The following is a 10,403-nucleotide window of genomic DNA, read 5'->3' on the forward strand; positions in this document are numbered from 1 at the left end:
CTGTGAAATGCCAATTCTTGGTCACACACAGAGTAGTCTTGGGACACAGTCTCTCGACATGGGATTGCAACTGACATGGACAAAATAAAGATCATCATGGAACTTCCCCCCTCGCTAAATGCCAATGGAATTCAAGTCTTCATGGGACATGCCGGATACTATAGAAGATTCATACTGAGGTATGCCATGATTGCAAGGCCCCTATACAAGCTCCTAGTCAACTTCATCTAGATAGACAAAAATGAACAAGCATTCGAAACCCTCAAGTGGAGATTGATCACACCCCCTATTCTAATGGCACCAAATTGAGACATAGACTTTCATGTACATACTGATGACTCGAATTATGCAGTAGGGAGTGTGTTATGTCAACCTGGCAAACACAACAAAGACTACCCAGTATACTTTGCAAAAGAAGACAGCTAAATGATGCGGAGGTGAATCACACCACAACAAAAAGAGAAGCCTTGGCGATGATCTATAGTGTGAAGAAATTTTAACACTATTTATTGGCTACTGACTTTATCTTCTACACAGATCATCAAGCCTTATTATATCTTGTGATCAGCCATGTACCATAGGACGGATCACTCGATGGCTTCTACTGTTACAAGAATTCAATTTCAAAATCATGGTGAGAAAAGGAGCTCAACATTTCATTGCCCGATCACATGTCATGATTGGGGACAGGAGAAGAGCTGAAAGGAATAGAAGATGACCTACCAGATGCTGCATTATTTCAAATAGATGCTTTGCCTGATTGGTGTGCAGACATCATTGGGTACTTAATGGCAGGAAGACCACCTCCTGAAATGAAAGCAATGGATGCTAGGAGACTAATTCTAAAAGTTGCACCCTATTAACTCATTGCAGGACAACTATACCAGATGGGCAAGGACCAGGTTTTAAGGGGATGTGTGATGCCACATGAGATCATGCCAATCCTCAGTGAAGCACATGAAGGCATTGCAAGTGGATATTTCCAAGGGGAAGAAATAGCAAGAAAAGTCTTTCTTGCAGGATACTAGTGGCCAACACTTTGGTCAGATGCCTATGAATACTTTAAAAGCTGTGATGTATGCCAACAAACTTCTAAACCACAACATAAAATCTTAAGTCCCCTAACAACAGTCGTTGCACAAAAACCCTTTGAAAAATGGGAGATTGATTTTTTGGGACCCATCCATCCAGCAACAAAAGGAACACAAGCACGCTACATCATTATGGCCACATATTACTTTAAAAAGTGGGTTGAAGCTAAAGCCGTTAGAAAGGCATATGCCAGAAGCACAGTAAGGTTCTTGTATAAGAATGTGATCACCCAATTTGGATTTGTGTCAGATAGAGGCACACATTTTGTCAATGAGGTCATCCAAGAACTCTTGTTTGGCTTTATGGTGATCCATGGAAAGATCACACCTTACTACCCCCAAGGGAATGGACAAGCCGAATCCACCAACAAAATTCTATGTATTGTCCTCACCAAGGTAATAGAACCAAAGCGTTCTGATTGGGCAAAGAAACTAAATGCAACTTTATGGGCATATAGAACCACACTCAAGGTCAGTATAGGAAATACACCTTTTCAATTGGTGTACGGCCTTGAAGCTATGGTCCCACTGGAATTTGTAATACCTAGTCTATGCATAGCAGTACAAGAACGTATGGGAGATCATGCATCATTGAAAGAAAGACTCTACCAATTAGAGAAGCATACAGAGATTAGATTAGTTGCCTACCATGCCATGACAACATAAAAACGAAAAAGGAAGGCATGGTTTGATAGAAACCTCAAAGACAAAGACATCACAGAAGGTGACCTAGTTCTACTGTACAATACCAAAGTCCATAAGGGCAAGCTCAAATTTCTAGGTCAAGGATCCTATAGAGTCCAAAAAATGAATCCCATTGGAGCTGTGCTGTTAGAAACAAGTGATGTTGAAGAGAGGGGTTGATACAAGTGATGGGGTAGTAGCAAGGCAGAGGGGGAAATGGCCTACATATAGAGATGTAATCATGTGAGAGACGGTAGAAAGGGAAGCGAGAGCTGCGAAAAACACATGACGGTGTTGGGCATACGAGATAGGGACACATGACTGCTTGAGTATGATGTTTGGAATTGTAATGGCACCCTTTGGTCGGATCCAGGAGAACCTACACAGACAAAGATGTCATCTTCTATTTTGAGACACATGAGAGTCTAGAGAGAGGACTACCCATTGTGAGAGGGTATACTTGGGAGTCGCCTCACAAGAATAAGATGAGGAGGGATACTAGGTCATGAGGTTTTGGGGGTGTAGCTATCCTTTTTAGATCACACTTGAGACAACTAATATCCATGATGTGGAAGAAGGAGCATGCACGGCACATGTGGATATGAATCTAGCCACCTAGTCCACGGTCGATTTTCATTGTTGTGTGCTACGTTCTCCAAGATACATCATCCTATGTACATAAGGTCACACAACCCATACGAGATGATATATGATGATATCACGGAGTTCTTTAGGTAGAGGGAGACCCTCCTTCTAGGTGACTTCGATGCACGTACGAGGGATAGACACATGGGCATACTTGATTTTAGATTGAACACCCTCTGAGTACCAAATCCCTGTTCAAATGAGGATTCTTTACACATCTAGGTATAAGGTTTACCATATCTCTTTGCCGCATGGTCCACCATCATTGAGTGTCTGTGCGGATGAGACTTACTCTGTGGACATCCATTCATGTTTGTGGCATCCAGCCACTTGAACCAAATGCCTGAGCAAGAGACACCTACCCTGCCAAAACTGAGCAAAGATGCCCCTCCAAACGCTAACAAGAGGGGCATTCTAAGCGTCCAAGGCTTTCCCCAAGTCATGGGTTTAGATCTTAGAGGCTTGGGCTTGGTGTACTAGCATGTGGTCGTGTGTGTGTGTGTGTGTGGTGTGTGCGTGAGTTTACCATAGTTATGGATCCTATGTCCACCGGTCCAAGCAGGTGTCACTTTATAGGACTACGGGTGGGTGTGTGTAAAAAGAAAGAAAAGGAAGGGGCGGGGTGTGGTACTCGAAGAGGAAACGGGTACCGAATGCTCTGTCGAACCCTTTTGTACTGGTAGTCGTACTGTAGACGAATCTGAGTAAAATTCATTGACATAAACTCCCACTTGAAAACAAGTGACAACTTTCTTATGCTGATGGACCGAGCACTTGAACCTCATTCTCTTTTTGGCCTACTGCGAGGTAGGTTTTAGTGAAGATGATTCCAAAGAAGAGAAAAATCGTCATTTTTTTATTTTTAGAAAATCATGAGGTATTTTATGATCCATTTACTATTTTATTTTCTACAAATCCTCCATATTTTTAGCCACTCTCTGTCTCCCCCCCCCCTCCCTCGCCCCCCCGCTCTCTCTCTCTCTCTCTCGCTTTCTATTCATCATCTCTCCACCCTCTTTTCTGAGCTTCAAATCAGGTTCGTCTTAGTTTTTGGTATTTTAGATTTTGGGCAGGTGTTATGAATGATTTATTATCATTCACCTTGTTATTACAATCATGCACATTCAAGAAATAATATTTGTGTCAAAGCACGAGGGAGCAAGTGTGAGCAACGCTTGAATAAGTCATGAACTTTGAGAAACGGGCACTGATGCGAAGTCTGAATGGATCTGAGCTTATATGAATGGATCTCAGGAATCATCCATGGCGCTAGTTTTGCAGCAAAATTCAAGCTCTTACCAAGGAGTAACAGGAGGAGGGACTTTGCTCCGCCTTCCTCGGCCACAGATTTCCCTTGCAGAGCTCACAAACAGGCACGCTGTGCAGGATTCTTGGATTTGCAGAGTCTCAAATTCAGGTGTGCTCATTCATTATGGCTCGCCGACACACATCCTGCCTTTTGGTCCTCGAATTACATTCTCCCCCACCTGCCTTTACTTCCTCAAATTTCATTCTCCCGACTGTTTTTTATTGTAACAGATCAGGAGCCAGCATTACGTACAGAGCGCTTATGGAAGGACCGCGTGACGGCTTGGTCGGAGGTCCGAATGAGAAAAGTAAGTGACCATTGCATGCACACATTTGTTTTAAGTACCGCCACAGCTGTGGAGATATTCAAGACGAAGAAGTTTTATTGTGCCGTCAAACAAACAAACACGACACCTCCAGTTTTCAAGCGTAAAATTTCTCAGGAGGCGCTCCGGATAGACGCCGACCCACGTTTGGTTACAGACATGCTTGAGAGAGACGAGGATCGAAATCGGGAAAGTCATGGAGTACAAGCGGATGTTGTGCTGCGAGAGGGCTGTAGTTGGGAGATGCTTAGCTTAGAGGAGACTCTTAGTGTTTTAGCACGGATGGCTGAGGTTCCTTCGGTTGAGAACTCTATCTACATATTACAACAGTGCAAGAGAAAGAAGAAGCTAGCGTACGCGAAGCTTGTGCATGCACACATCTGCAATAACGGGCTGGAAGCTCATAGAGCTGTTGGGAACTACCTTGTGACAATGTTCGTGGAATGTGGAAGTCTGTTTCATGCTCAACAGGTTTTCAACATGTTGATTCATCGGAGTGAACATGCATGGACTTCTCTTATATTAGGTTACATCCAATGGGGGCAAACACAGCTTGCTTTCAAGCTGTACCAGAAAATGCAAGAGGATAGTGTACTTCCGAGCAGTTATACGCTTATGGCCCTATCAAAAGCTTGTGCTAGGATAAAGGATGTGGAACGAGGCCAGGAGATTCATGTAGAGATTATACAAAAGGGATTTGAAGAAATTCTGTTTGTTGGCAGCACTTTGGTTGATATGTACGCCAAATGTGGCTCACTTTTAGAGGCACGGGAAGTTTTTGACAAGCTGCCATTCCGAGATGTTGTCTCTTGGAATGCACTAATTGCAGGATATTCTGAACACGGATCTGGCCAGGAAGCGCTGAAATGTTTCCAACAGATGCAAGTGGAGGGTGTTTGTCCTAGCGATGTCACGTTTCTTTGTGCCTTGAAAGCTTGTGGGAGCATAAGAGCTATACAGAAAGGCCAAGAAATACACATTGAGATTACAAAGAAGGGACTGGAAAGATATGTTCTGGTTGGCAACACTTTGGTGGACATGTATGCCAAATGTGGCTCCCTTTTAGAGGCACGGAAAGTCTTTGACAAGCTGTCAGATGCAGATGTTGTATCATGGACTGCGCTAATTGCAGGATATGCCGAACATGGACCTGCTGAAGAAGCGTTGAAATGTTTTGAACAGATGCAACTGGAGGGCGTCTCCCCAAGTGAGGTCACATTTCTGTGCATTTTTAAAGCTTGTGGTAGCATAGGAGGCATAGACAAGGGACGTGTGATCCACATGGAGTTCACACAAAAGGGATTTGAAATAGATCTTCTTGTCGGCAACACTTTGGTGGACATGTATGCCAAATGTGGCTCACTTTCAGAGGCAAAACAAGTCTTTGACAAGCTGCCAATTCGAGATATTGTCTCATGGACTGCACTAATTGCAGGATATACTGAACACGGACCTGGTCAAGAAGCATTGAAATGTTTTGAAGAGATGAAATCAAAGGGCATTTCTCCAGATGTTCTCACATTTGCCGGTGTCTTGAAAGCTTGTTGCAGCATTGGAGCCTTACAGAAAGGCCGAGAAATACATACGGAGATTATAAAGAAGGGATTTGAAAGGAATCTTCTTGTTGGCAACACTTTGGTTGACATGTATGGCAAATGTGGCTCGCTTTCAGAGGCACAAGAAGTCTTTGACAAGCTGCCTATACACGATGTTGTGTCTTGGAGTGCAATGATAAAAGCTTTTGGCTTGAATCATGAGGGTAACATGGCCGTACAATGTTTTGAGGACATGCAACAACAGTGTATGAAGCCGGATGCAATAACATTCACTTGTCTTCTTACTGCATGCAGCCAAACCAATTTGGTGTTCAAGGGGGAGGAGTATTTCAAGGTGATGGAGAAAGAATATGGCATGGCACCAACAATAGATCACTATGCTTGTATGATTGATCTTCATGCACGATCAGGACATTTGTATGAGGCAGATAAATTTCTTGATGCCATGCAGTGTCCTTCGTCTGAAGGATCGTGGACAGCGTTGCTTAGTGCTTGCAAAATTTACGGGGAATCAGAGCTGGGACTGAGATGCTTTCAGCAGCTTTTCCAGATGAAGCCAGGATCCGCTGGTTCGTATGTTCTCATGGAGCACATCTATGCAAGTGCTGACAAGTGGGTGGATGCGCATAGGGTAGAGGATCTGAGGAACATGCAGGGGCAAAACGAAAGCCTTCAAGTGCTCACGTAAAGGTAGTCTCTACTTGTGCATGGTTGGTTCTTTGGATGATCAGGGTAACTATATTTGATACAGATTTTTCTTGAAGCCATGCAGAGTCCCATCACAGAAACAATGTAGGCTTGCTCAGTGCCTGCAAATGCTATGGGATGTTAGAAAAGGGACTTACGCTTTCAGCAGCTTGTCCAGATGAATCCAGAATCTTCTGCTTTGCAGATGATTATGGCAAACTTCGATGTGAGTGCAGACATGTGATTGATGCACACAGTATAGAGGAGCTGAGGAACATGCAGGGGCATATAAAATCTGAACAGTAGTTCACACATCCAGTTGTGAAAGGCTTGTGCCAAATATAAATTGGTCTTGAAACTCCCTTTTTTGAGGGAAAAATGATTTAGGAGGTGGACATGGACAAATATGGCCATAGCTTTCAGTCTTCTCTTAATGCCACAGGGATGGTCAGGTGAGAAATCTACCACTCCCATCATTTCACGTATCTCAAGATTGTGTTATACACAATTCAGCCTGCCATATGCAGATTGATCTAGTCATGAAAATATTTACTGTTGTGCAGTGCCTCGGGATTGTTCAGTGGAGTACACAACAAGACCATCAATTGTTAATCTGCCCTGCTAACTGTGTGATGTGTGCTTCACCAGGGAAGGCCTTTGCCACAGGAGAAGCTTGCACTTGTGGCTGAAGAATTGTGCTCGACTACCAAGATAAAGGTCATATTAATTTGCCTCGACTTTCAAATCATCCATTTCAGAGGAAAAAGGTGATTTGCCCAGCCCTGCACATGTGCATCCCTGGGCTAGAGGACCAGTAGCCAGAGCTGGTAGTATTTTTCTGGTTTTAGTGATAGAGATTTGGCTGGGCCAATTACTTGAATGCATACTTGAGAGCTACTAAAGTATGGCAAAAACCACCAGGGAGAAGGTCAAGGACAAGGTTTCCTCTCCTTTAGTGACTTGCAAGATTTTACTTAGAAAGCCATACAATGCATGTATAAATAATGCATGGCTTAAAAAGATAACTTGGCAAAAAAATGAAAGGAATCAGCGCTGAATGTATGCTCTGAAAGCTCTCTTTTTTGAAAGTAAAATGCTCAAAATCCATAGGAAAAACTATTGAAAGTGTTGAAAACCTACTCTTAAGTATTTCTGTAACCTAGAGGGACACTTGCAATGGTCGCATTGTGAAAATTTGTATGCTCCTTAAATTTTGAGTTTTTGTAAAAGTGCCAGGTAACGTAGAGGTTGTGTTGACGGAAATTAGCAAAGTTGACCAAAATCAAGGGGTCAAAGTATTGAAGCAATACTTTGTCATACTGAAAAAACTGTGTGAAGTTTGGTTGGGTGAGTGCATAATTGTGACCAACATTATAGTTTTTGGTAAATAGAAAGTGCCAAAGGATGATGCTAACCAAGCTCTACCCATGGTTACACATAAAAAGAGGCATTTGGGGTAAGAATTAATGAATTTTCATGCTTTTGATGTAAAAAGTAAAGAAAGAGGGTACAAAAAAGTGCTTTCTGAGTTATATAAGGAAAAGCAGGTGCATAGAATAATCGGCCACTCAGAAAACGTCTTGTGAGTGTATCACACTAAAGAACTGTCAAACCTTCTCTAAGTGGGTTTCTCAAAGTGGGTTTCAAAGAGGGATAACTTCCCTTTATCGTTCCACATATATTCCTTTATAATGTTATAAGGAGCTGTCAATGCCACAAGCTGATGCAATCGTTGTTTATATAGGGTCTGCATGCGCTTGTATATGAGATGAACACTGACAATGAGACGTGGGAATGGGTGGATTTGAAGGATGTAACTTTTCTTGCTGTCTCATTGGTTTGTGCCGAATGGTTGTGTTACAAGAACTTCTTCATGGTATTCTTGATGGTGAGCAGTTGTCACCAGGAGATTTGAAGTTTGTTAATGGGCCGCCTGTATCAGTCACTGGTAAAGGTCCATCAGCGAGCTTTGCTGCAGGAGGTCGGGGAACTGCAGGAAGAGGCACTAAGAAAGCAGGTGGAAGAGGTGGCCTCATATCTCCAGCAGGAAGTGGCAGGACTGCAAATAAAGGACCCACTAATTCTTTAGATTAGTCCGCTCCTTCAGGCATGCCTCCAAGGAACTGGAAAGGTGCAACACCTGAAAATGGCCTTGAATTAAAGGGATCACGGCAAATCCAATTGCCTTCACTTGATGCCCTCGTTAAGGAGGTGAGATTCTTTGATGCATGCTGTCTACTCGAGCTGCTTCATTTGGCCTGATTGGATGTATTCCTTCAGATCGTTGTCTTATTGATGACTGCAAAGGCCTTCCGGTACTATTTGTATTATTGCACTTTTACATACATTGAAGACTAGGTTGTGATGGAATTAAAGATTGCAGGGCTGATGAAAATGCAGTAATGATCTTTCATAGTTTCAGAGACTTAAAAAAGTTATTCTCAGCTGATGTCAGAGAAGAAGAGCTCTATAAAGCAGCGGCAAGGATTTCTTTGTATAATATTTCAGAAAACTGCAGTGCCATTGATCCGTCAATATTTGTTGATTACCTGCTTTCTCAAAGGGTTACTGAAGAAAGTCCAAATATCGCTTAATGTTGCTGCTCCTTTGCCACCAAGTTCTCCGTTCCAAATCCAACTCATGGCCTTCCTCTTCCTGAGGCTCTTCAAGGGGAGGGAGGTACATCCTCGTGCTTGCGAGTTTCTTCAGTCATTGTAGGAGAGAGATGAGTGGGCAGAAAGAGAGTGACTTAAGCAAGTAGGTGAGGGAAAAAAGGGAGAGAGCAGACTGGTTTACTGCCTGGTGTAGAAGCAGCTGCTGAGAAAACCAAACAGGTCTTCTTTGTCTGCTGCAACATCAAAATGAAAAGGAAAGGGTTTGCTGCTGTCAAGAAGGGAGCAGTAGCCTCGGAATTGCTTGGGAATCACCTGGTATGCACCCTTCTTGAGCTTGAGTTTATGGTTTTCAATCTTACGAGTGACTATCATGAGATTGAAACTGCACTATGTTGTGTTTTAAGAGGATGAGTTTGGGAATGTTCCTGGATTCATCTAGGTATATGCTTCAAGGAACAGTTGCAATCAGCTGTTACATGTGCAGCACAGCCTCATTGCTCAGCTTCTGCCAAACTAGTCTGTTTGCAGTAGCTGGATGGGTTTTTCTGCAGGTCGGGCAGTGCTAACCAGACCCTCAGTATGACATCGCACCATCTATTTAATCTTCCAACCCCCATATCTACCCCTACAGCGACCGGTCGCACAGCCTGTCCAGGACTCAGCAACCTGTCACACCTCACAGTACCAGATCCAGTCTGATTCTTCCAGGACTTCTACTCTATCATGGACCTGCAGTAGTCTTCTACTCTCTTTCTAAATAATTCAGGACTCTTTATTTTATACACAAACAGTGGGAGGAGCTACAGGAAGGTAAGAAATGTGAAGGAGACTTTAAGGATGAAAGGGAGACACCTATAAGAGCTTTTCCTTCGTATTTTGATAGAACCTTTAGTCCTTCACACCATCGTGTAGTTGGGGTATAGTCTTGTGAATCTTGAAGGTTAAGAGGTATGGGCGAAAAGATGAAATTTTTTAGGAGTCACAACTATTTTACAACCGTGTGTATAATGCTTTGATATCTTCAAAGTCCACTTATTGTAAGACAAAAGAAAGGGCATTACAAGACAAGAAGTCCTCACTTGCAACAGATTCTTCAAAAGGTTATGTCACTATATAATCAGTTTGATCTTCATGTTGATAGAAAGGAGAACCGAAGGGTTACAGAGTTAGCTACTTGTGCCTTTGCATTAAAGGATGATGGGGTGTTTTGTTTGAAAGATATAGAATGGTAGAGCTGCAAGAGGTTCAACAATACTTTGGAAGAAGATGTGTTTCCTTAGGCTCCAGAACATAGGAGAGATTGATAAGAAAGGCTTGCCTCTACACTACTATTTATGAATTTAATTGAAGGTTGGGAAAGGGAAGATACTTTTGTCAAATGGTTCAACCCATAGAAACCACAAGGGTCCTTGAGATGTGCCACGAATGTCCAATTACTATGGATTCTTATGCACTTGGGAGTTTCGTAGCCTAAGATTAAAAGAACACAAG

The 10,403-nt window shown here is 42.8% G+C and overlaps 1 pseudogene across 1 annotated transcript; it reads left to right on the top strand.

Annotated features, from left to right (window-relative positions):
* The first annotated feature begins 3,683 nt into the window (after positions 1-3,683).
* LOC147879945 (pentatricopeptide repeat-containing protein At2g33680-like) lies at positions 3,684-6,830 on the top strand (annotated as a pseudogene). The gene is made up of 2 exons (XR_015540643.1): positions 3,684-3,837; positions 3,960-6,830. The product of XR_015540643.1 is annotated as a pentatricopeptide repeat-containing protein At2g33680-like (transcript).
* The last annotated feature ends 3,573 nt before the right edge of the window (positions 6,831-10,403 follow it).

This window comes from Dipteris shenzhenensis, chromosome 33 (genome assembly GCF_047967505.1).
Source record: "Dipteris shenzhenensis isolate YYH24624 ecotype China chromosome 33, Dip_SZ_1.0, whole genome shotgun sequence".
In the NCBI taxonomy this organism is placed as follows: Eukaryota; Viridiplantae; Streptophyta; class Polypodiopsida; order Gleicheniales; family Dipteridaceae; genus Dipteris; species Dipteris shenzhenensis.